Source organism: Sus scrofa, chromosome X (genome assembly GCF_054392235.1).
Source record: "Sus scrofa isolate SSC_HxYL_T2T_F1_AM1 chromosome X, Sscrofa_HxYL_maternal_Yorkshire_Landrace_v2.0, whole genome shotgun sequence".
NCBI classification, from domain to species: Eukaryota; Metazoa; Chordata; class Mammalia; order Artiodactyla; family Suidae; genus Sus; species Sus scrofa.
This window is the reverse complement of record NC_139401.1, coordinates 99,470,556-99,497,587: the sequence shown is the minus strand read 5'-3', so window position 1 is coordinate 99,497,587 and position 27,032 is coordinate 99,470,556. Positions and strand designations below refer to the sequence as shown.

Genomic DNA, 27,032 nt, shown 5'->3' with positions numbered 1-27,032 from the left:
ACAGAAAGATTTTCAAGATGACCTATATCTACTAGGATTACAAACCCCAGAAAACTTCCTTTGAGGATTTACTTCCATAGTCAGCCACCTGCTAGAATAAACAGCACAAGGTTGGATCCTGAAATAAGCATCATATGGTGGGGAGTGAGAAAAAAAGTGGCATTTATGTTTCAGATGCTATAGAAGTCAAATAAGGCCCCCTTCTCTTTCTTCACCCCTACCCTAATTTAGCGATGCCTCTATCAGAATGTATTCATCTAATAGAACTGATACTCTCAGGTAAACTTCAGGAGACAAAATATTCTGAAAAATTAAAATAAAGTCTACCAGAGTTCCCTTCATGGCTCAGCGATTAACAAGCCCGACTAGAATCCATGAGGATGCGAGTTCAATCCCTGGCCTTGCTCAGTGGGTTAAGGATCTGGCATTGCCATGAACTGTGGTGTAGATCACAGATGCAGTCGGATCCTGCATTGCTCTGGCTCTGGCGAACGTAGGCTCGCAGCTGCAGCTCCAATTCAACACCTAGCCTGGGAACCTCCATATGCCGTGGGTGCAACCCTAAAAGTCAAAAATAAGATAAAATAAAATAAAACTCTACCAAGATGAAAAACTCTGTCAGCTTTTGGGTTTTTGCGCAAAAAAAAAAAAAAAAAAAAAAAAAGTTTTTCTGGCAAGATTTGCCTGAAGAGGAAAGACTCTCCTCATACAGAAGGGTTTTGGAATGAGCAGGAATCACAGCCCCCAAACAAGAGTGATCTCACACCAGTCAGAATGGCCATTATTAATAAGTCCACAAATAACAAGTGCTGGAGGGGCTGTGGAGAAAAGGGAACCCTCCTGCACTGCTGGTGGGAATGTAAACTGGTACAGCCACTATGGAGAACAGTTTGCAGATACCTTAGAAATATATCCATAGAACTTCCGTATGACCCCGCAATCCCACTCTTGGGCATATATCCAGACAAAACTCTACTTAAAAGAGAGACACATGCACCCGCATGTTCATTGCAGCACTATTCACAATAGCCAGGACATGGAAACAACCTAAATGTCCATCAACAGATGATTGGATTGGGAAGATGTGGTATATATACACAATGGAATACTACTCAGCCATAAAAAAGAACGACATAATGCCATTTGCAGCAACATGGATGGAACTAGAGAGTCTCATACTGAGTGAAATGAGCCAGAAAGACAAAGACAAATACCATATGATATCACTTATAACTGGAATCTAATATCCAGCACAAATGAACGTCTCCTCAGAAAAGAAAAACATGGACTTGGAGAAGAGACTTGTGGCTGCCTGATGGGAGGGGGAGGGAGTGGGAGGGATCGGGAGCTTGGGCTTATCAGACACAACTTAGAATAGATTTACAAGGAGATCCTGCTGAATAGCATTGAGAACTTTGTCTAGATACTCATGTTGCAACAGAACAAAGGGTGGGGGAAAAACTGTAATTGTAATGTATACATGTAAGGATAACTTGATCTCCTTGCTGTACAGTGGGAAAATAAAAAAAAATTAAAAAAAAAAAGAGTGATCTTGCCAAAGCAGAGTGTCAACACAGATTCTGAAATCTCTCATGGATTGGAAATCCACATCGTTCTGGAGTTTTATCCCAGTATTATTTCATCAGATAAATAGAGCAGCAAAATATCAGTAAAATTACTTGTTATAATTTTAAGAAGTAAATAACACTATTTCCAAATAAGAGCATGCCATTTCTGTTTATATTCACATTTCTATTTCTTTCTTTTAACTCACAGTTGACCATTAGAGATATTTTCCATAAAAATACTTCTCATAATTCTGCTTCTTGTTTTAGTTATCAAAATACAGCATTTATTAGATAGCGTCCTTCTTATGAATTTTTAAAAAACATTTCTCAGACTTAACCAGCTTTTGACTCTTTTGTGCCAAACCATACTTTTCAAAAATTGAACTTTTACAGCAGGATCACTGTAGGTTCATGCAGTTTTAAGAAATAATACAGAAATAAGGTAAATACATAACTTTATTCAATTTTCCCCAAATATAATACCATATCACAACCAGGATTTTGACATTAATACAATCCTCTAATCTTGTTCAGATTTCATCAGTTTGATTTGTACAGTTCCATCACCATAAACATCACACGTTATTATTTTATAACCACAGCCACTTCCCTTGTGTGTCCTTAACCCCTGACAACCACTAATCTGTTCTCCATCTTTTATAATTTTGTAATTTTAAGCACATTACAGGCATACCTCAGATACATTATAGATTCAGTTCTGCATCGCAGCAATAAAGTGAGGATTGCAGGTAAGCGACTCACACAATTTTTTTGCTTTTCCAATGCATATAAAAGTTATACTTACACTATACTGCAGTCCGTTATGTGTGCAATAGCATTATACCTAAAAACAATGTAAATACATTAATCAAAAATATTTTATTGCTAGAAAATGCTAGGTATCATCTGAACCTTCAGCCAGCTACAGTCTTTTTGTTGGTGGAGGATCATGCCTTGATTTTGATGGCTGCTGAGTAATCAGGGTGGTGTTTGCTGAAGGTTGGCGTGGCTGTGGCTATTTCTTAAAATAAGACAGTGAAAGTCTGCCACATCAATTGACTCTTCCTTTCAGGAACAATTCCTCTGTAGCATACGTTGCTGTTTGACAGCACTTTACCCAGAGTAGAACTCCTTTCAAAATTGAAGTTAATCCTCTCAAACCTTGATACTCCCTTATTTTAAAAATGTATGTAATATTCTAAATCCTTTGTTGTCATTTCAACTACCTGCACTGCATCTTCACCAGGAGTAACGTCTTTGTTCGTGAAAAAACATTGATCTGTGTATTTCTCTGTACTTCGCCTCATTTTGATATCAAAGTAACACTTGCCTTATAAAATAAGTTGAAAACTTCTGTTTTATGTAAATTTTTTGTATACAATTGCTGTTAATTCTTTAAGGGCATAGCTATCTGGGCCTGGGGATTTCTTTTCCAGGAGCTTATGAATAACAAATTCAATTTCTTTAATTTTTATAGGACTATTTATGCTAACTATTTCATCTTGGTTCCGTTTTGGTAATGTGTGCTATTCAAGCAATTGGTACATGGAGTTCCCATCGTGGCTTAGCGGAAACAAATCTGACTGCTATCCATGAGGACGCAGGTTCGATCCCTGGCCTCGCTCAGTGGGTTAAGGATCTGGCATTGCCGTGAGCTGTGGTGTTGGCTGCAGACACAGCTCAGATCCCGTGGTTGCTGCGGCTATGCCTATGGCTGGCAGCCACAGCTCCAATTCGAACCCTAACATAGTAACCTCATATGAATTCAGCCCTAAAAAAACACACAAACAAAAAGGAATTGGCCCATTTATTCTAAGTCATTAAATTTATGTGCATAAAGTTACTCATAATATTCCCTTAGTGTCTTTTTTTTTTAAATAACTCGGTCATAATGAAAAACATTTATTACATGAATACTTCCAATGATCTTAATATTTTTTCTAGTTCTTCATAATTTTCTAGTTCAAATGTCTATATTTGCTTGAAATACATTTTCAAGATTTTCACAGTTTCTTGTGAAAATATGTATATTTTTATGTGTAAAATGTTTATTTTAATAGCTGTATGATCTCTTTCAGGACTGATATTGGTGGTTTATGACTTCTCTTTCTATTTTTGTCATTTTTGCTGGAGATATGTCAATTGTATTGATATTCTTGAAGAACCAGCTTTGGATTCATATATATATTCTTGTTTTATTTATTATTTTCAATTTAATTTATTTCTACTTATATCTTTATTTCTCCCTTCTGCTTGCTTTAACTCTTCTTTTTTCAAAATTTCAAGTCAGTAATCCAAGTTTCAAATCAGTAATCCAAGTTTCAAGACAAAAGGGAAACTGATCTTGAAACCTGGATTACTGATTTGAAACTCTTCTTCTCTATGTTACAGCATTTAGTTCTATGAATTTCCCTCCTGGTATTGTTTCACCTGCATACTGCATATTTTCATGTTTTTTTTCATTAAGTTCTATGCATTTTAAAATTTCTTTTAAAGCTTCTTCTTTGACCCATGGATTATACAGAAGTGTGTTATTTAATTTTTAATGTTTGAATATTTTTTATTAGTTTTCTGTTACTGTTACAGTTTCTAGTTTATGTTATAAAGAACATACTCTGTAGAATTTCAATTCTTTTCAATTTGTTGAGATTTGTTTTATGGTCAAGGATATGGATTGACTGGGTCCCCTGAAACTTCATATGTTGAAGCCCTAATCCCTGATGTCTCCGTATCTGGAAATAAGGCCTCTAAGGAAGTAATTAAGTGAAGTCATAAAGGTGGGGTCTTGATCTGATAGAGTTTGTCCTTATAAGAAGAGATACCGAAGAACTCACGCTCCCTTTTCTGTGCCTACACAGAGGAAAGGCCATGTGAAGACAAGGAGAAGGTGGCTGTCTGTAAGCAGGAAGAGAGGTATCACCATATATTGAATTTGTCAGAACCTTGATCTTGGATTTCTAGCCTCCAGGACTATGAGAAAATAAAATTTCTGTTTTTCTTAAGCCACTCCTCAGTCTGTAATATTTTGTTATGATAGCACAAAGACTAATGCATGGTCTATCTTGATGAATGTTCCATGAGTGCTTGAAAACATGTGCATTCTGCTGTTGTTGGGTGGAGTGTTCTATAAATGCCAATTAGGTCTTATTGGTTGATGGTTTTGTTTTTAGTTATTCTATATCTTTGCTATTTTCCAGTTGCTGACAGTGGGGTGTTGTAATCCCCAACTATAATTTTAGCTTTCTCTATTTCTTTCTTTAGCTTTATCAGGTTTTTAAAATGTATTTTTGGTGAGTTCCCATCGTGGCGCAGCAGAAACGAATCCGACTAGAAACCATGAGGTTGTGGGTTCAATCCCTGGCCTCGCTCAGTGGGCTAAAGGATCTGGTGTTGCCGTGAGCTGTGGTGTAGGTCACAGAGGCCGCTTGGGTCTGGCGTTGCTGTGGCTCTGGTGTAGGCCGGCAGCTAGCTGTAGCTCTGATTCGACCCCTAGCCTGGGAACCTGCAGCCCTAAAAATACAAAAAAAAATGTATTTTTGAAGCTCTATTGTTTGATACATATACATTTAAGATCACTATAACTTATTGGTGATTGACTCTTTTATCATTACATAATATCTCTTTGGCACCAGTCGTTTATTTTTGCTCTAGAGCCACTCTATCAATATTAACATAGACACTCTTATTTTTAAAATTATTGTTACCATGTATATCATTTTCCATCCTTTAACTTTAACCATACCTCTGATGATGGATTTTAAGTGAATTTCCTGTAGACAGACATTTTTAGCTCATAGCTTAAATCCATTCTGTGAGCTCTTTTAATTAGTATAGTTAAACCACTTATATTTAACGTAATTGTTGCTCTATTGGGGCTTGTTGGCCTTGTATCATTAGTTTTCTGTTTCTTTCTGTTGTTTCTCCTCTCTTGCCTTCCTGTAGGTTACTTGAATGTTTTTTCAGGATTCATTTTACATTTCACTTTGTATAGATTTCTAGGGGTTGCTGTAGGTATTACAAAATGTAATACATAATAAAATATACATAGTTTATCATAGCCTGCTAGTATCCATGCTTTACTACTTTGAAAGAAGTACTGAAACATTCCTTTTACTCTCACACATTTAAAATATCACTGTCTCAAGTTTTTCCTCTACATACATATTGAGTATTACAATAGATGTTAGAATTTTTGCTTCAACAATCAGATATGACTTATAAAACTTATGAGGGGAAGGACAGTATATTATATACCCATATTTTATCAATGTATTTATTCTTTTTTTTAGGGCCACACATGCAGCAAATGGAAGTTCCCAGGCTAGGGGTCGAATCAAAGCTGCAGCTGGCAGCCTACACCAGAGCCACAGCAATGCCAAATCCAAGCCACATCTGTGACCTACACTACAGCTCATGGCAACACGGGATCCTTAACCCACTGAGTGAGGCCAGAGATTGAACCCACAACCTCATGGATACTAGTCGGGTTCATTACTGCTGAGCCACAACAGAAACTCCCAAATTACTTATTCTTATTTCCTTTGGGAGTTTCCAAGTCTTCCTCTGCTATAATTTCCTTCTGTTTGAAGAGTTTTCCCAATCATTTGTTTTTATTATAGCTGATTTACAATGTTCTGTCAATTTCTTCTATACAGCAAAGTGACCCAGTTATACATATATGAACATTCTTTTTTCATGTAATCCTCCATCATGTTCTGTCATAAGTGATTGGATATAGTTCCTTGTGCTATATGGCAGAATCTTATTGCTTATCCATTCCAAAAGTAATAGTTTGCATCTACTAACCCCAAACTCCCAGTCCATCTCACTCCCTTCCACTCCCCCTTGGAAACCACAAGTCTGTTCTCCATGTCCGTGAGTTTGTTTCTTTTCTGTAGATAGGTTCATTTGTGCCGTATATTAGATTCCAGATATAAGTGATATCATATGGTATTTGTCTTTCTCTTTCTGACTTACTTTACTTAGTATTAGAGTCTCTAATTCCATCCATGTTGCGGCAAAAGGCATGATTTTGTTCTTTTTTATGGTTAAGTAGTATTCCAGTGTGTATATGTACCACATCTTCTTAATCCATTCATCTGTTGATGGAGAGTCAGGTTGTTTCTATGTCTTGGCTATTGTGAATAGTACTGTGATGAACATAGGGGTGCATGTATCTTTTTCAGTGAAATTTTTGTCTGGATATATGCCAGGAGTGGGATTGCTGGATCATATGGTAGTTCTATACTTAGTTTTCTGAGGTACCTCCATACTATTTCCCTAGTGGTTGTACCAATTTATATTCCCACCAACAGTGGAGGAGGGTACCTTTTTCTCCTCACCCTCTCCAGCATTTGTTATTTGTAGACTTATTAATGATAGCCATTCTGACTGTGTGAGGTGGTACCTCATTGCAGCTTTGATTTGCAATTCCCTAATAATTATTGATGTTGAGCATTTTTTCATGTGCCTGTTACTTTGGGAAGGTCTTCTAATAATAAATTCACTTGACTTCCCTTTGTCTGAGAATGTCTTTATTTATTTCCATGTCATACATGAAGAATAGATATAAGTTTGGGGGTAGTTTTTTTTCACCACTTGAAAATGTTGTTCCTGTTTGAAAATGTGCCTCCTTCTCTTTGTTTCCATTATTTCAGATGAAAAATCCTCTGCCATTCAAATAAGTATTCTCTCTGGTTGCTTTGAATTTTTTTTTCTGTCTTTAGTTTTCATATGTTTACATGTACCTTAGCATAGATTTCTTTGGGTTTATCCTATTGGAGCTTCACTCAACTCTTAAATCTGTAGGCTTACGCCTTTTGACAAATTTGGGAAGTTTTAAGCCACCACTTGTGCAATACTTTTTAAGCCCTTCATTATTTTTCTTTTTTTCTCCTTCTGGGATTCACAAGCACTTTGAGATTTGTAAATGTTAATTTTTTTGTAATTTTCCCATAGTCCCCCGTGGGGTTTTTTCATCTGTTTGTTTGTTTTTTGGTCAGGATGTCTTCTCTCCATTGTTCAGACTGGGTAAATTCTATTTATCTCCTCTCCAGTTCAGATTATATTTTCTACATAGTCACTCTTATTAGTCATCTCATCAAATGAGTTTTTGTTATAATATTTTTAGTTCTATCATTTCTATTTGCTCCTTTCTATAACTTCTCTTCCTTTGCTGAGATTTTTCTTGTTTTAATTTGTTTTGAGACAATTTATAACTACTCATTGAAGAAATCTGCAGCTTTAAAATGTTTGTCAGGTCGTTCCAACTTCTAATTCATCTTAGTGTTCCCATCATTTTTTTTTCATTCCAGTTGTGATTTTTTCCCTGGCCCTTGGCATGATGTGTGATTTTTTTATCATATTTTGTATATTTTAGATGTTAGGAGATTCTTGATCCTACATAAATCTTTGAATTTAGCAAGCAGTCACCTTGTTTAGGTTTATCAGGCAGATTATTTACTTTTGTGACCTGTAGTTCCAGTGACAATTGAGATTTGTGAGTTCTTATGGTGCTATTTTGGTTTTTCTTTCTTCTGCGCCTGCTTGAGCTCCTGCTGGATCCCTGCTATGCTACCCAGTGCTTCTAGGTGTAAAGCGGGTGTGCCAGAGCCACAGGGTGGAGACTATTTCCCCTGACCTGTTCTCTCACTGGATGCCTACTGATGGACTTCCCACTATATTTCTGTTTTTGCCTTCAGGGAAGGAAAGTGCTCAGCTGGGCCTCCTGAAACTAGATGGAGAGGCTGGCCCCACCAAGCCAAAGTGGCTCTCTGCCATTGGAGGAAGGCCAAGATATGCCAGCCTTGAGTCACATTCTGCTGAGTGGAGGTCCAGAAGACACCTGGCACACTGGTGCCTCTAGGGTGAGCAGAGGGGACTAATTGTTACCTTTTATTTTTGTCCTTTTTTTTAGGGCCACACCCACGGCATCTGGAGGTTCCCAGGCTAGGAGTCGAATTGGAGCTGCAGCTGCCAGTTTATGTCACAGCCACAGCAACACAGGATCCAAGCTGCATCTGTGACCTACACCACAGCTCATGGCAACACCAGATCCTTAACCCACTAAGCAAGGCCAGGGATTGAATCCGCATTTTCATGGGCGCTAGTCAGATCCACTTCCAATTGGAGCCATGACAGGAACTCCAATTGTTACCTCTTAGTATTGGGTATGGATGGAATTGTCTGCTGTTACCACTGTGGGCAGATTGAACCCACTTCTTCCAGCAGGTATGGGGAATGCAGTGGGCCATCACCTCCTGAGTCAATCCACGTTTGCCACAAATTCTAGAGAATCAGTTCTGCCACTGCCAAAAGGTATGGGTCTTCCCATTAAGTCCGTGCTGGATTTCCCCTTTTTCAGTCCTTCGGCCAGAGAGAGCAAATTTTGAGTGTTATTTTGTCTACCACTTTGGTGTTTCTGGATTGCAAGACTCTCTAGTCTAGGATACATGGAAGATAAAAGGAAAACCCAGAGAGCTCACTATAGTATCCTTCTCCAAGTTCTGGGCTATCTAGTCAGTCTACATTTTGCTTTCTCCATTTTTGTGCTCCTTTGTTATATAGTATCTAGTTTCATTTAGAGCTGAGAAACAAGGAAAATTGAGTCTTTGCCATCTTGCTTCAGCCAACCAAATTTTTTTATATTGACTTTCTAAGTAATCATTAAAACTATTTGTTATTTTTATATATCTTTTGGCTACAGAAATGGCCAGTGCTTTTATATTTTAGCATATATTACCCCATGCCAGAGGTTAGTAATCTATGGCCTGCCATAGGCTAAGCCAGGAAGCCAACATTACAAAGTCAAGGTTCAGAGGTTATGACAGAGATTGTATGTGCCTTACAAAGTCTAAAAATGTTTATTATACGACCCTTTGCAGAAAAAGCTTGTCAATCCCTAGTCTATAATATCATAAGCTGCTATTTAATTAATTTGGAAATATTTACACTGCCACATAGAATAATATTGTTATCAAAATGTTAAAAATGAATTTCTATAGAAGAAAGATAGCAATTCAAGCAACAGTGTGAATTTTATAGAAAGAAAGGACAATAGTACTGCATGACCAGAACTCAATTGTGATAATGTCAATATTCATTCACTAATTCATACATATATTAATTTAATAAACATGCATTGAGCACTGTAATATGTACTGAGACACTGCTGCACAGCAGACATTTACTAAACACTATTGATGGAATGAGTTATGAATACCAACAAAAGTCTCAGTTCTCAAAAAACCCACACTTTAGGACCATATTATTGAGAGAGGTAAACATACAAAAAGGTAATTGCATTACAAATGGAAATGTGCTTAAGTAGTGTTATGGGAACCCTCTAGGAGGACATGGCAGAAATTACATCTCTCCATAAACATTTTTTTTCCCTTCTTGGACACACAACTAGACCACAGTCTTGCACCCAGTGTAGCTAGGTGTGGCCAAGGGAATATGTTGTCTCACATAAAATTTGAACCTAAGTTACATACCCAATTTTCAGATATAAATCCTAAAACTACCCATGCAAGCTCCTCCCTGCTCTTTCCTCTTTCTAGCTGCCTAGGATATTGACATTCAGGGCAACAGGAAAGTCATGTTCTGAGGATAGGAGTGCTTTCTCAGCTTAGACCATGCATGACTAAAGACAGAAAAGCTATTCATCAACCTGAAAAATCTCTCACAAATGTTAAAAGACACAGAAAATATTTATTCAGTGCTAATATTATAAAATTTGGGGATATCTTTGTTACTGAAGCTGGTGTACCACAGCTAATAAAGAGAGAATAACTCGACTGTACCTGGGAATATAAAGTAAGGTTTCACAGAGGAAGTAATACATGAACTTGGCCTTGAAAAATAAATGAGTTGTTCCGTGTCAATGAAGGGAATGGGTGTTCCAGGCAGAATGAGTCAGATGTCCATACGTATGTAGGCACAATGTGATGTGGGAATGACAAGATGTGTGTAGCTGGAGCATGGGATAATAAGAGAAACATGGAGAGAAAGTGGTAGGGAAGGAAACTGGAGCAATCAGGACATTTAAGTTAGCTCATGGCACATGGAAGTTCCCAGGCCAGGGTTCAAACCCGCACCACAGCAGTGACATCACTGGATCTTTAACCCACTGATCCACCACAGAATTCCCAAGATGATATTCTTATTACACACTGGAGATAATCATATTCATCTGAATAAGACGTTTTTCAAATTCTTAACATTTTTCAAATTCCATAATTTATTGACTATTGTGCTTATGACTTGAAGGAGTTTAAAAGCCTCACCTAGCACTGTAATAGGTACAAAGGTGCTGACAGAAAGGAATGAGTTTATTTCATCCCTCACATCATACAAATTAAGATACTACATAATAATACTGTCTGTTTAAGATCTGGAAATCTTGACATTGATATTTTGGTCTCCCGCAACTTTAAATTATTTTTCCTTGAGATTTTTTTTTTTTCCCACTGTACAGCAAGGGGGTCAGGTTATCCTTACATGTATACATTGCAGTTACAGTTTTTCCCCCACCCTTTCTTCTGTTGCAACATGAGTATCTAGACATAGTTCTCAATGCTATTCAGCAGGTTCTCCTTGTAGATCTATTCTAGGTTGTGTCTGATAAGCCCAAGCTCCCGATCCCTCCCACTCCCTCCCCCTCCCATCAGGCAACCACAAGTCTCTTCTCCAAGTCCATGATTTTCTTTTCTGTGGAGATGTTCATTTGTGCTGGATATTAGATTCCAGTTATATGTGATATCATATGGTATTTGTCTTTGTCTTTCTGGCTCATTTCACTCAGTATGAGATTCTCTAGTTCCATCCATGTTGCTGCAAATGGCATTATGTCATCCTTTTTTATGGCTGAGTAGTTTGTTTTTTGTCTTTTGTCCTTTTAGGGCTGCTCCTGCGGCATATGGAGGTTCCCAGGCTGGGGGTCTAATTGGAGCTGTAGCCACTGGCCTATACCACAACCACAGCAACACCAGATCCGAGCCATGTCTGTGATCTACACCACAGCTCACAGCAATGCCAGAACCTTAACTCACTGAGAGAGGCCAGGGATCGAACACATAACCTCATGGTTCCCAGTCGGATTCGTTTCCACTGTGCAGTGACGGGAACTCCAAGATTTACTTTTTGTGTCTAAAATGGATGAAGGCAGTCAAAAGATACAACCTTTAGTTATAAGATAAATAATTACTAAGGATATAATGTATGACATGATAAACATAATTAGTTCTGCTGTATGTTAACATATGAAAATTGTTGAGAGTAAATCCTAAGAGTTCATGTCAGAAGAAAATGTTTTCTATTTCTTCAATTCTGTATTTACATGAAATTATGGAGAGTCACTAAACTTGTTGTGATAATTACTTCAGGACGTATAAAAGTCAAATCATTATGCTGTATACCTTGAACTTATACAGTGCTGTATGTCAACTATATCTCAATGATACTGGAAGGAAAAATAAAATAGCATTTAAATGAATGTCATAAGTTTCATTTCTGTTAATCATCAGAGCTAGTTAAAGAAATTACTGTGTTATCTGTCTATGGCTAGCAACTCTATTTGTAATATAAACTGGTGGAAATTTTAGATTATAATAGTACATAGATATTTTTCTATAGCGTAAGGATACGATAAAAGCTTTTATTAAGATTTATGGAACTCAAAAATCAAGGAATGTCACAAATTCTGAAATTATGACTATTAACTGAAGATAATTTTTCCACTTCAAATTATGGCCTCATTTGAAAAGCTCATGCCAAATTAATTCCTTGCTGCAGAAATTCAGGGCTTTTCATATTATTATATCACTAAAGAATATTATACCATCAAAATCACTGCAAAATAAAATCCAGTTCATATTTTTAGAACATCACTGCCAAAAACAGATGGTCCTCCTCTAATCACAAAGACAAGGGGATTACTAAAGAAGTAATATGTTCACCATAACATACTACCTTCACAGTTATGAAGAAAAATAATGTTAAAGGTTTATATACCACATCTTTAAGTATAGTAGTAAGAGAAAATGTCTTTAAAGGCTATCTTTTAAAAAAACTGAACAGTGAATATCACCAAGAGATTTCAAAGTAATCTCTTGTAATCTGTTCTGCAAGTAGAAGGAAAGTTGGTAATAATTTTTATCAGATAATTTATCTGTTTTTAATTATTGACATGTGGTCTCTAGTTCTTCAGAATCTACTGTATTATCAATTACGACCATCCCAAAATGAAAATAGTAGAATATATTTTGTTGCACATAAAATATAGGAAAACATAAAACCCTACATTTCCTGTCCTCTCAAAATGATTCCATTTTTAGCAGCTGAACAGATTACATTCCCAGAATGATCCCCCATAGGAAAATAAGAAAAATAATGGGTAAAATCTTTTTTTAAAGTAGTGCCTTTTCAGATCTGACAAAGAGTGTGGAATAGTTTGGCTAGGTATTAAAAAAAAATTACCTCACAGAAAGTTAAGTGGAACACTGAAGCTTTCATCTTCATAGCACTCACCAAATTATGTGGAATTAAGCACTAATTTTTGCAGATTTAAAGGGCTCAGGAAACAGAAGACAAAGCCCAAGGCTTCTTCAAGTTGTGGAATCAACTAAAAGATCCTTATGGAAACCTTGAACCCCCCAAATTTGAGGTCAATATAAGAATAATCTACATATAAGGCCTCCTTTCCAACAGATCAAGAGTAAAATTGCCAAAAGGATTCAATATGGTGGCATAGGAAGATTCAGAACTCACCTCCTCTCACAGACACAACAAACTAACAACTACAGATGGAATAATTCCCTTGGAAAGGAATCTTACTGGATAAACAGAGCCTTTGCAACAAAGTATAAAAAGGACACCACTGAGATGACCAGGAGAAGTAGAGATATGAGTTGCCAAGAAAAAAAAACCCCAAACCCAGCTGCAGTGATCCACAATTGGGAGGGATCACAATAGCAAAAATCTTTTCCCTGAGGAACAAAAGATTCAAGCTCCACATTGGGTACCCCAACCCCTATATCATGCACAGAAGTATCAAACTCCCCAAATACCTGGCTTTGAAAACCATGGGAATATGCCAAAGAAAATTATAGAAAATGGAAAATCCACCAATGGGCTCACATGAATACCTACTCAACCTGAAAACCAGTGAAAAAGCACCATAGGTGAAGGGAACTCAGTTACTAATTTTGAAGCATCTGCCAAAGAGGCAGGAACCAGTTGGAATGTTCCCCAGGGACTGAGTCACTAGAAGGAACCATTTATGCAATCTCAGGCTATCTTGCTAATACTGGTGCTGATGGGGCCCATTTTGGAACTCTCCATCTAACCTGTTACCACCAGTCACATGCCTCACTGAGAGCTCTGCCCACCTCTACACTCTGAGAAGGCCTCAGAGTTAGCTAAGTAATAGCCCTACCCACCAATGTCCTGTTGCAGCTACTACCAGGCCCTACAGCCATCCAAGAGGGACAGCCCCACCCACCAGTGTCCCACAGAAGCTATAGCCCCAAAACAAGAAAGCACAAACAGCCCACATTGGGAACACCTGTTGAGTGTCTGGCTCTAGTGGCTAGGCACAATTGCTTTTCTGAGTCCAACAGGACATCTCCTAAATAAAGCCACTCCTTCAAGACTGGGAGAAATAACTGATACACCTAATAGACAGAATTAGGTAAAATGAGGAGAGAGAGGAATATCTTCCATTGAAAGAAAAAGAAAAAAATCTCAAAAAAAACTAAACAAAATGGAGATAAGCAATTTACCTGACAAAGAGTTCCAAGTAATGGTCATAAAAATCCTCACCAAACTCAGGAGAAGAATGGATGAACACAGTAAGAACTTAAAGAAAGAGATAGAAAATATAACAGAAGTTATTACTGGAATGAAAAATATACTAGAGGGGTTCAACAGCACACTGGATGAGGTAGAAGAATTAATCCATGAGCTAGAAGACAAAACAATGGTACACAAAGCAGCAAAATGAGAAACTAATTTTTTAAAGTGAAGATATTTTAAGGGACCTTTGGAACAACATTAAGTGGAATAATATTCACATTGTAGGGGTCCAAGAAGGAGAAGAGAGAGATAAAGGGCCAGAAAAATTACTTGAAGAAATAGTGGCTGAAAGAACTTACCTAATCTTGAGGAGTAAACTTACATCCAGGTCCAGGAATCCCAGAGAGTTTCACATAAGATGAACTCAAAGAGCCACACATCAAGACATACCATTAACATGATAAGGGTTGAAGATAAAGAATAATTCTAAAAGCAGCAAGGTAAAAAAAAAAAAAAAAAAAACAGGTTATGTACAAGGGAAACTCCATAAGGCTATCAGCAGATTCTTCAGCAGAAACTTTAGAGGCCAGAAGGGAACGGCAAGACATATTCGAAGGACTGAAAGGAAACAAAATTCCAACCAGTTAGTTCTCTACCCAGCAAGGTACTCATACAGGGCTGAAAGACAGATCAAGAGTTTCTAAAATTAAGAAAAGCTGAAGGAGCTCATCAACACTAAACTAGCCCTACAAGAAACATTAAAATAACTTCTTTAAGCTAAGAATGGCACTAATTAATAAAAAAATACAAAAATAAAAATCACACTGAAAAAGGTAAATATATAACAAAGGTAACTGATTAATCACTTATAAAACAAGCATGAAATTTGAAAGACAAAAGCAGTACAAATAACTAAAATCATGAAAAATAGCTAAGGAATGCATACAATAAAAAGATGTAAAATGTGTCATCAAAAGTGTAAATTATCATGGGAAGAAGTAAAAAATAAAGCTTTTGAAATGTGTTTAAATTTAAGTTTCAACCAATTTAAAATAGGCTCCTACTTATATATGATGTCATATTGTGAACCTCATAGTAACCACCAAAAAAGCCTTTTAATAAGTACGTAAAAGAAGATGCAAAACAAACAGAAAAAAATACAAGGGAAAAGAGAGAGAAGAAAGGAACACAGAGGACTGCCAAAACAGCCAGCAAATAATTAACAAAATGGCAATATGTATATACCAATCAATAATTATTTTAAGTGTAAGTGGACTAAATTCACCAATCAAAATACACAGAGTAGCTGAATGGATTTTTTAAAATACCTTTCTATATGCTGCCTACAAGAGACCCATTTTAGAAGGACACGCACAGACTGAAAGTAAATGAGATGAAATGAAAAGGAAGCTGAAGTAACTATACTCTTATCAAATAAAAAAGAATGTAAAACAAAGACTACAATAAAAGACTAAGAATAGCATTATATATTGATAAAGGGGTCAGTCCAACAAGAAAATGTAACATTTATAAATGTATGTATATCCAATAGAGGAGCATAAAGATATATAAAGCAAATATATTAGACTTAGAGGGAGAAATTGAAAGAAAAAATAATCAGAGGACTTTAATACACTAATTATGTCAATAGATAGATCATCTACAGAAAAATCAATAAGGAAATAATGGATTTAAATGACACATACCAGGTTAACTAAATACAAAGATATATACAGAATATTCCATCTAAAATCAGTAGAATCATTTTTTCTTTCTTTCTTTCTTTCTTGCTTTCTTGCTTTCTTGCTTTCTTGCTTTCTTTGCTTTTTAGGGCCACACCCACCCCAGGCTAGGGGTCGAATCAGAGCTACAGCTGCTGGCCTATGCCACAGCCACAGCACTGCAGGATCCAAGTCACGTTTGCAGCCTACACCACAGCTCATGGCAATGTCAGATCCTTAACCCACTGAGCAAGGCCAGGGATCAAACCCACAACCTCATGGTTCCTAGTCAGATTTGTTTCCACTGCACCACAACAGGAACTCCTACAGAATACATTTTTTTTCTCTAGTGCACATGGAACATTCTTCAGGATGGAATGTATATTAGATCACAAAACAAGTCTTAATAAATTCGGTATGATTGAAATCATATCAAGCATCTTCTCCAATGAAAATGGCATGAAACTAGAAATCAACTACATGAAAAAACTGGGGGAAAAACACAAAAAAAGTGGAGATCAAAAACATACTACTGAACAACCAATGGGTCATCAAAGAAATCAAAGGAGAAATTTAAAAATACCTACCTACCTACAAATGAAAACAGAAATACAACACACCAAAATCTATAGGATGCTGAAAAAGCAGTCCTAAGAAGAAAGTTCATAGCAATACAGACTTACCTCAAGAAATAAGAACAAATCCAAGTATAGGAACTAGGAAAAGAACAAAGGAAGCCCAAAATTAGAAGAAAGAAAATTATAAAAATCAGAGGGGAAATCAATGAAATAGAGACTAAAAAAATAGAAAATATCCATGAAACTAAGGTTCTTTGAAAAGATAAACAAAATTTGCAAATATTAACTAGACCAATGCAGACAAAAAGAGAGGACTCAAATAAAATCATAAAGAGAAGTCATATATGATAGCACAGAAATACAAAGGATTATAGGAGACTATTATGAAAAATTATATGCCAATAAATTGAAGACCTAGAAGAAATGGATAAACTCTTGAAATTCTATCTTCCAAAAGATAATCATGAATGAATAAAAATTCTTACTAGACTGATTATTAGTAATGAGATTAAAGCAATAATCGAAAATCTCCCAACAAACAGAAGCCCAGGACCAGATGGCTTCATTGGAAAATTCTACAGATCATTCAAAGAAGATTAACATCTATACTTCTCAAACTCTTCCAAAAATTTTAAGAGAGAAAACTTCCAAACATATTTTACGAAGTCAGCATTATGCTAAACCAGACAAGGATACCACAAAAATAGAAAATTACTGACCACTATCCATAATGAATACTGATATAAAAATTCTTAACAAAATATTAGCAAGCTGAATCCAACAATACATTAAAAGGATCATGTACCACACTCAAGTAGGATTCATTACAGGGATGCGAAGTTGTTTCAATATTCATAAATTAATCAACATGCATATCACATTAACAAACAAAGGATTAAAAATTATATGATCATTTCAATAGTTGCAGAAAAAGTACCGACAAAAGACAACATCCAGGGAATTCTCTTGTGGTGCAGCAGGTTAAGGTTCCAGCATTATCACTGCAATGGCTTGGGTTAATGCTGTGGCACAGGTTGAATCCCTGGCCTGGGGACTTCTACATGCTGTGAGTATAGCCAAAAAAAAAATTTCAACATCCACATATGACATATATTCTCAACAAAGTGGGTAAAAAGGGAACATACCTCAACATAATAAAGGCCACATATGACAAACTCACAGATAAAAGCAGACCCAATGGTGAAAAACTGAAAGCTTTTCTCTAAGATCAGGAACAAGACAAGGATGCCCATTCTTTCCACTTCTCTTTAACATAGTGTTGGAAGTCCTAGCCACAATAATCAGATAAGTAAAAGAAATAAAATGCATCCAAATTGTGAGGGAAGAAGGGAAGAAGTAAAACTGTCACTATTTGCAGATGACATGATACTATATATAGAAATTCCTAAAAACTCTTAGAACCAATAAATGAATTCAGTAAAGTTACAGGATGAAAAATCAATATACAGAAATCTGCGGCATTTCTTATACACTAATAACAAATAATCAGAAAGAGAAATTAATAAAAAATCCCATTTATAATTGCATAAAAACAATAAAAATAACTAGGGATAAATTCAACCAAGGAGATGAAAGACCTGTACACAGAAAACTACAAGACATTGATGAAAGAAAGTGAAGATGACACAAATAAAAGGAAAGATATTCTATGTTTATGGAGTAAAAGAATTAATACTGTAAAAATGTGCATACTGCTCAAAGCATCTACAAGCTTGATACAATCCATATCAAATACCAAAGCTATATTTCATCAAACTGGGACAAATAATTCTAAAAATTTTATGGAACCACAAAACATCCCAAATAGCCATAAAATAAGAAAGAATAAAAAAGCTGAAAGTATCATGTTCCCCGATTTCAAACTACATTACAAAGTTATAGTCAGCAAAACAGTATGGTACTGGCACAAAAACAGACACATAGATCAACAGAACAGAACTGAGGGCCTAGAAATAAACTCCCACATACATAGACAACTAATCGATGACAAAGGAGCAAAAGACATACACTGGAAAAAGGATAATCTCTTCAATAAATGGTGTTGGGAGAACTGGGATGTCACATGCAAAAGAATGAAACTAGACCCTTATCTTACACCATACACAGCAAATAACTCAAAATGGATTAAAGACTTGAATATAAGACCTGACACCATAAAATTCCTATAAGAAAATATAGGTGATAATTTCATTAACATCAGTCTCGGTCATATTTTTGTGTATCTGACTCCAAAGGCAAGGGAAATAAAAGCAAAAATAAACAAATGAAACTACAGAAAACTAAAGAGCTTCATCACATGAAAATTCCACCTATTGAGTGGGAGAAAAACTTTCTTTTTCTTTGTTTTTTCTTTTTTCTTTCTTTTTTTTTTTTTTTAGGGCCACACCCATGGCATATGGAAATTCCCAGGCTAGGGGTTGAATTGGAGCTGTAGCTGCCAGCCTATACCACAGCCACAACCAAGCCAGATCTGAGCTGCATCCATGACCTACACCATAGTGCATAGCAATGCCAGATCTTTAACCCACTGAGCAAGGTTAGGGATCAAAAGGGCATCCTCATGGATACTAGTCAGGTTTGTTACAGCTGAGCAACAACAGGAACTCCCTGGGAGAAAATATTTTTAAATCATATATCTGATAATATCTAAAATATGTAAAGAACTTATACAACTCAACAACAACAAAACAAACATACAATATGATTAAAAATTGGAAGAGGGAGTTCCCGTCGTGGCGCAGTGGTTAACGAATCCGACTAGGAACCATGAGGTTGCAGGTTCGGTCCCTGGCCTTGCTCAGTGGGTTAACGATCCGGCGTTGCTGTGAGCTCTGGTGTAGGTTGCAGACACGGCTCGGATCCCGTGTTGCTGTGGCTCTGGTGTAGGCTGGTGGCTACAGCTCCGATTAGACCCCTAGCCTGGGAATCTCCATATGCTGCGGGAGTGGCCCAAGAAATAGCAAAAAGACAAAAAAAAAAAAAAAATTGGAAGAGGATTTGAACAGACATTTTTCCAAAGAAGACATACAGGTGGCCAATCGACACATTAAAAGACATTCAATATCATTAATTATTTGAGAAATTAATCCAAGACACAATGAAATATACTTGTTAGAATGGCTCTTATAAAAAAGACAAGAATAATAAATGTTGGAGATGGTGTATAGAAAAGGGAGAGGGAGTGGAGAAAAAAAGAACCTTACTACAGTGTTGGTGGGAATGTAAATTGGTACAGACACTGTGGAAAACTATATGGAGGTTTCTCAAAAAACTAAAAATAGGACTACCATATGATCCAGCTATTCCATAACTGAGTATTTAACTGAAGAACACAAAAATATTAATTTGAAAAGATACATGCACTCCTGTGTCCACTGCAGCATTATTTATAATAATCAAAATACAGGAAACAACCTAAGCGTCCACTGATGGATGAATAGATAAAGAAGATGTGGCATGTATACAATGGACTACTACTTAGCCATAAAAATAATGAAGTCCTGCCATTTGTGACAACATGGATGGACCTAAAGATACTATGCCCAGTGAAATAAATCAGAAAGAGAAAGGCAGATATTTTAAGATTTCATTCATGTGGAATCTATAAAAACAAAACGAATAAACAAAATAAAACAAAACAGATACAGAGAACACATTAGTGGTTACAAGGGAAGAGAGCTGAGGTTGGAAAAAACTAGCAATGGATATTAATTATATGGTGATGGAACAAAAGAGATTTTAAGACAATGAAGTTTTTTATGCATGATATTGTAATGTCATTATATATGTATCAAAAACCCATGGAATGTACAACACAAAAGTGAACCTTAATGTAAACTATTGACTTTAATAATGGTGTATCAATATTAGCTCATCACTTGTAAATGTACATAGTACCGTAAGATGTTAAAAATGGAGGAAATATTTGGAATCAAGGGGCGTATGGTAACTACTTTTAGCTATTTTTTTCTGTAAACCTAAATCTACTCAAAAAAGTCTATTAAATATAATTATTAAAAAAGAATGAAAAAGATCACTGAACCTCAGTTTCAGGTACACTGTTAAGTGGATGGAAAAGTAAAGTGTGAAAGAGTGTCTACTCTATGTTATCTTTTGTGTGAGCAACAAGGGGAAATTTTAAAAAGTCCATTTATGCAGAAGGAAACGTAGGAAGAAAAAAGCAGAAATAATGAGATTTATACATATGTCAGGGTAAAGGACAGGGTAGAAAGGATGAGGGATGCAAATGGGATATAAAGGATGGAGGTAATTTCATTTCTCTGAGTATTCTTTTGTCTATAGTTCTGACTTTTGGAATCATGTTAATGTTTCACATACTCAAAAAATAAAACCACTAAAATAAAAAGGGGTTGGAGAAAACATGAAATAGAAACAGAAACTAATGAATCTAATTTATAACCAAACCAAAGGAGGGGCATAACTAACCCAAGCAATGTCCAAACACAGTACTTTGACAATATAGCCTCAGACTAAAAAACAAAAACAAAAACAAAAACAAACAAACCTATAAAAAATATTGAACTTGAGTTATAGGTTTGTTTTTCACAGCGGAATTGGTTAGCAATCATAAAACTGCTTTCTGTGAATTCTGGGATTGAGCAAATGAGGAAATATATTATGGATAATGGGAGCCATATTTCTCACTGTTGGAAAAAGGAACTATGATTGACAGAATCAACTCTGGTATTGAACTAAAATTAGAGATATCAGTGTGAACTCTTGACTTTCAGATATACATATCATAATATATATATGTAAAATTATAACTTTATAGTTAATATAGCAACTTTGCATTTTATGTATATAAATACATACAGAAATATATATATATAGCTTGTTCTACGAAGATACAGTTAGCCTAGAAACAATGACACTCCAGTAGCAACAAGCACACATAATACCTAGGACTCCTTGAAAATATGGCTCATTCCAGAGCTGGAACTGAGAATTTAAAAGATGAGTCTGGAGTATATTGCAGAATCATAAAGTAAGGAAGTGCTCAAAGAATGATGAGCACATGCCAAAGGAATACAGATGTCTATATGAAGGGGCTTTCACTGGCCAAATCTAGGACTAGTTGAGTATCAAAATAAATAATGATGGTTATGAATTATAACCCATAAAATAAAATAAAATAAATGAATCTATACTACTATAAGTAAGCAAACAAATACATAAAGAGCAAAATAGCTCATTCTCACACTACAATGTCAACTAACAAATGCAAAAGTCATGATGGGGTAAGAAAATCAAAATTTGGCAACCAAATCACCATAATAATTGACTTGGGCAAGAATATTCAATAGATAATAACACAAGTGAACATTTAAGAAGTAATGGGATATTTACATAATTTAAAAATATAAGATATTTGTTACGTACAACTTGAAAAACTGGAACTTTAGAGTGAATAAACCTGGTAGGGTAGATTATACCTTAAGTAATCATGATTAATATCAACAGAAGGGGACAAATCAACATCGTTGACTCCTCATATAATGTTCTGAGGACACAATATTATTTCTGTGCCAAAATGTGTGGCCTGAATCTAGTCATGGAAAAACATCAAATAAATAAAATTTGAGAGAAATTTATGAAAATAACTAGCCTAAGACTTCCCCTGTGGTACAGAGTGTTAAGGGTTCAGCATGGTCACTGCAGTGGCTTGGGTTGCTGCTGTGGCATGGGTTTGATCCTTGGCCTAAGAACTTCCACATGCCACTGGAGCAGCCAAAACAAAACAAAAATAACTAGCCTAACCTCTTCAAAAGTAACAAAGTCATTAAAGACTAAGAAAGAATGAGAAACTGTTTTAAACTAAAGAAGACAAGGAACATAACAAATAAATGCAATGTGTGATCCTGGATTGGAACCTGAAACAGAAAATGAAAATCTTTTTCTATAAATGACATTATTAGTGTAACTGTCGAAAGTTGAATGAGGTCTGTAGGTCAGACAATAGTAATGAACTAATTTTAATGTCCTGATTTTGATAACTGCAGTCTGGTTATGTAAGAAAAAAGCTTTTAAGGAGTTCCTGTCGTGGCTCAGTGGTATAATCTAAATTATTCCCATAAATTTTAGCAATCTCTATAAACCAAATTTCAAAAAAAAAATTATATAACTTACTAAAATTGAACCAGAAAGAAATAGAAAACCTGAACAGTTTTATAAGCCTTAGGTAAATGAATCATTATTCAAAATTTGTCTATAAAGAAAAGACAAATCCAGCTCCACAAGGTTTACCAGTGAGCAATATCTCACATTAAAAGAACAAGGAATTCCAATCTCACATAAACTATCCCAAGCCAAGTTCATTCATGAACCAAGACACAGAAACCATTTTTTAAATTGGCAAATTAAATCCAGAAATGTACAGAAATAGCATATCATAGCAAAGATATATTTGAGGAATATAAAATTTGTTTATATCAAATAATGTTATTCTCAACATTAATAGTTTAAAAAGAAAAACCAAGTGATCATTTCAACAGATAAAGAAAAGACTTGATAAAACTTAACATTCATTCATAAGAAAAATTCTTAGAAAACTAAAAGTAGGAGGAGCTTTCTTAACCTGATAAAGGGTATCTGCAACAATTATTTAGAAAAGATTATGCTACTTTATTTAAAAAACTAAAGACATCTCCTTTAAGATCATGAACAAGACAAAAATTGCCCATTATTACCATTTCTATTCACCACTGTACTGAAAGAACTAGCCAGAATACATAGACAAAATTTTTAAATAAAATTAAAGAAAATACATAAAGATTGGAAAGGAAGAGACAAAGCTGACATTACTCACAGATAACACCACATACCAAGAATATGCAAAAGCAATTAGAGATAAATCATTAGAATAAGTAAGAGAATTTACCAAGGTAGCTGGACATCTTGGTAAATATAGTTACAAAAATAAACTGCACTTACATAAACTGGAAATAAACAATTGGAAAATACGTTTTTAATGCTTTTTCTAACATATACAACAAAATTTCAAATAAAAGACGTACAAGCACTTTACAATGAAAACGACAAAACACTGCTGAGAATAGACATAAAGGAGTTGAGAGTTATATCATGTTCATAAATTGGAATTCCAACATTATTAAGTTATCAATTCTCTTCAAATTTATTTGGATTATAAAATTAATGCAAATCAAACTCCCAGTAAGAATTTCTGTGGAAATTGATAAGCTCATTTTAAAATCTAAAATTTTAGCAAAGGATCGGAGTTCCTGTCATGGCCTAGTGATTAACGAATCCAACTAGGAACTGTGAGGTTGCGGGTTCGACCCCTGGCCTTGCTCAGTGGGTTAAGGATCTGGTGTTGCCATGAGCTATGGTGTAGGTTGCAGATGTGGCTCGGATCCCACGTTGCTGTGGCTCTGGCGTAAGCCGGAGGCTACAGCTCTGATTAGACCCCTAGCCTGGGAACCTCCATATACCGCAGGAGCAGCCCAAGAAATGGCAAAAAGACAAAATAATAATAATAATAATAATAATAATATAATGCAAAGGATCTATTATCGCCAAGACAACCTTGAAGAATGAAGTTGGAGGATTCATACTACTGGTTTTCAAGACTTCCAATAAAGAGACACTATTAAGACAGTGAGGTATGGGTAGAAAGATACACAAATGGATCAATGAAAGAGAAGAGAATTCAGAAATAGACTACATTGATGACTATCTCACACCATAGAAAAAATAATTCAAAATGGATCATATTTCTAAATGTAAAATGAAACCAAAAAGCTCTAAATGAACACATAAAGGAATAATTTCATAACATTTGGAGAGGCAAAGATTTCTTAAAAAGGATACAAAATGCACTAATTAAAAATTGCAAACCGGACTCTACTGACATTAAAAAGTCCTGTGCTGTTCATCAAAATACCATCCTTAAAGTCATCAAAAGTAAAACGTTTGTGCATGAAAGGACACCATGAAGAAAGTGAAGAGATAATTCACAGAACTGGAGAAATTAGTGTCATATCATATATCTGACAGAACGTATAAACAATCCTCACAACTCAATCATTAAAAAGAAAAGTCAACAAAATATGGACAAAGAACTTGAATACACATTTCTCCAAAGAAGAAATACAAATGGCCCAGAAGCACATGAAAAGATGCTCAATATGATTAGCCGTCGGAGATATACATATCAAAACCACAGTGAGATGCTATTTCACATTCTCTAGGATGGCTATAATCAAAAATAACAGGCAATAACCAGTGTCAGTGAGGATATAGAGAAAGTGGAATCTATATGTATTGCTTGTGGGAATGGAAAGCTGGTGCAGCCTCTTGAGCAAATGATCTGACAGTGCTTCAAACTGCTAGGCATTGAGTTAAAATATGATCCAGTTATTTCACTCCTAGTTATACTCCCGACATTAAAACATATGTCCATGCAAAATTGTGTACATGGGTGTTCATGACAGCATTATTCATAATAGACAATAAGCCAAATGCCCATAAACAGGTGAGTGGATAAAAAAATATGCCATACAAGGGAATATTATTCAGCCATAACAAGGAAAGACGTATTGATACTTGCTACAATACAGATGAACCTTGAAAACATTATTCTAAATCAAAGAGGTCAGTCACAAAAGACTGCATGTGGTTCGATTTCATTTAAATGAAATTTCTAGGAAAGGAATAATGTGAAAATATATATATACATATGACTGGGTCACTTTGCTGTACAGTAGAAATTAACAGACCACTGTAAATCAACTATGAAGGAAAAAATAAAAATCATTTAAAAAAAAGAAAAGGCAAGTTGACAGAGACAGAAAGCATGTTAGTGGTTGTCAGAGGCTGGGGGTAGTGAGGTACAGTGGAGAGGGACTGCTAATGGCTAAGAGATTTCTTTATGGAGTGATAAAAATGTTCTAAAATGTAGTTTGCTGCTGGTTGCACAACTCTAAAAGCCATTGAATTGACCACTCACTTTAAATGTGTGACCTTGGGAGCTCCCTGGTGATCTAGCGGCTAGGACTTGGTGCTTTCACCACTGAAGCCTGGGTTCAATCTCTACTCTAGGAACTGAGATCCCACATCAAGATGCTGCATGTCACAGCCAAAAAAACAAAAAACAAAAAGTGTGGTCTATGAATAATGTCTCAGTAAGGCTGTTTAAAAGTACATCATTTATGACATGAAAAAAGCAAGCTAGAGAATTCTAAAAGACATTTGCAATGTATGTGTCTGACGAATGACTCATATTAAATATATAAAAAGAAACGTATAAATTAATAAGAAAAAGAAAACAATAAAAATGACAGAGGGAGTTCCCATCGTGCCTCAGCAGAAACGAATGTGACTAGCATCCAGGAGGATGCAGGTTCGATCCCTGGCCTTGCTCAGTGGGTTAAGGATCCGGCGTTGCCATAAGCTGTGGTGTAGGTTGCAGACATGACTTGGATCTGACATTGCTGTGGCTCTGGCGTAGGCAGGCACCTACAGCTGCAATTCAACCCCTAGCATGAGAACCTCCATATGCCGTGGGTGCTGCCCTAAAAAGACAAAAAAAAAAAAAAAAAAAAAAAAAGAAGAAGAAGAAATGGCAGCAGTTTCCTGGTGGTGCAGAGGGTTAAAGATATAGTGTTATTACTGCTATGGCTTTCACTGCAGCTGTGGCACAGGTTTAATCCATGGCCCTGGAACTTCTACATGCCACAGGCGTGACCAAAACAAAAAAGGAAGAAACTTGAAGAGACACTTTACAAAAGAGGATTCAAATGAACAATTAGCATATGAAAAGGCACTCATCATTGGTCCTCAACGAAACTCAAATTAATGCACAATTTGATAAAACATAATGAGATAACCCCAAAAGAATGGTTCCAATAAAAATGTTGACAATACTAATTGTTGGAAAAGATGTGAAAGAACTAGAACTCTCATACACTCCTCCTGGAAATGCAAAACTGTATAGACACTTCGGTAAACTCAATGGGAGTGTTTACCAAAGCTCATCATATCATATGCCTGCTCTATGGCCTAGCAATTTCACTCCTGGGCTATATATCCCAAAGTAATAAAAGCATATATCCACAAAAAGACACATACGAGATTGCTCATAATAGGTTTTTTTATAATAGCAAAAAACTAAAACCAACCCAAATATTCATCACCAAAAAGTTGCCAAAATACCGCGGTATATTTGTACGATTCAATCCTATTAAGTAATAATAAGAAGAAGACATGCCAATGGTATCACAACATAAATGACTCATGAACATGTTACTTTAAGCAAAAGAAGACAGACCCCCAAAGATCACGTACTGTATGACTGCATATAAACTTCA

At 35.8% G+C, this 27,032-nt stretch overlaps 1 protein-coding gene across 1 annotated transcript in view; it reads right to left on the bottom strand.

Annotated features, from left to right (window-relative positions):
• Nucleotides 1–7,447: 7,447 nt before the first annotated feature.
• The window catches only part of LOC146394736 (uncharacterized), a 46,702-nt gene continuing 27,117 nt past the window's right edge, over nt 7,448–27,032 (bottom strand). The window contains exons 4-5 of the mRNA XM_085006982.1: nt 14,723–14,849; nt 7,448–11,717 (exon numbers count right to left, since the gene is read on the bottom strand). The gene's annotated coding sequence lies outside the window, so the exon portion shown is untranslated. The remainder of the gene's footprint in view (nt 11,718–14,722; nt 14,850–27,032) is intronic.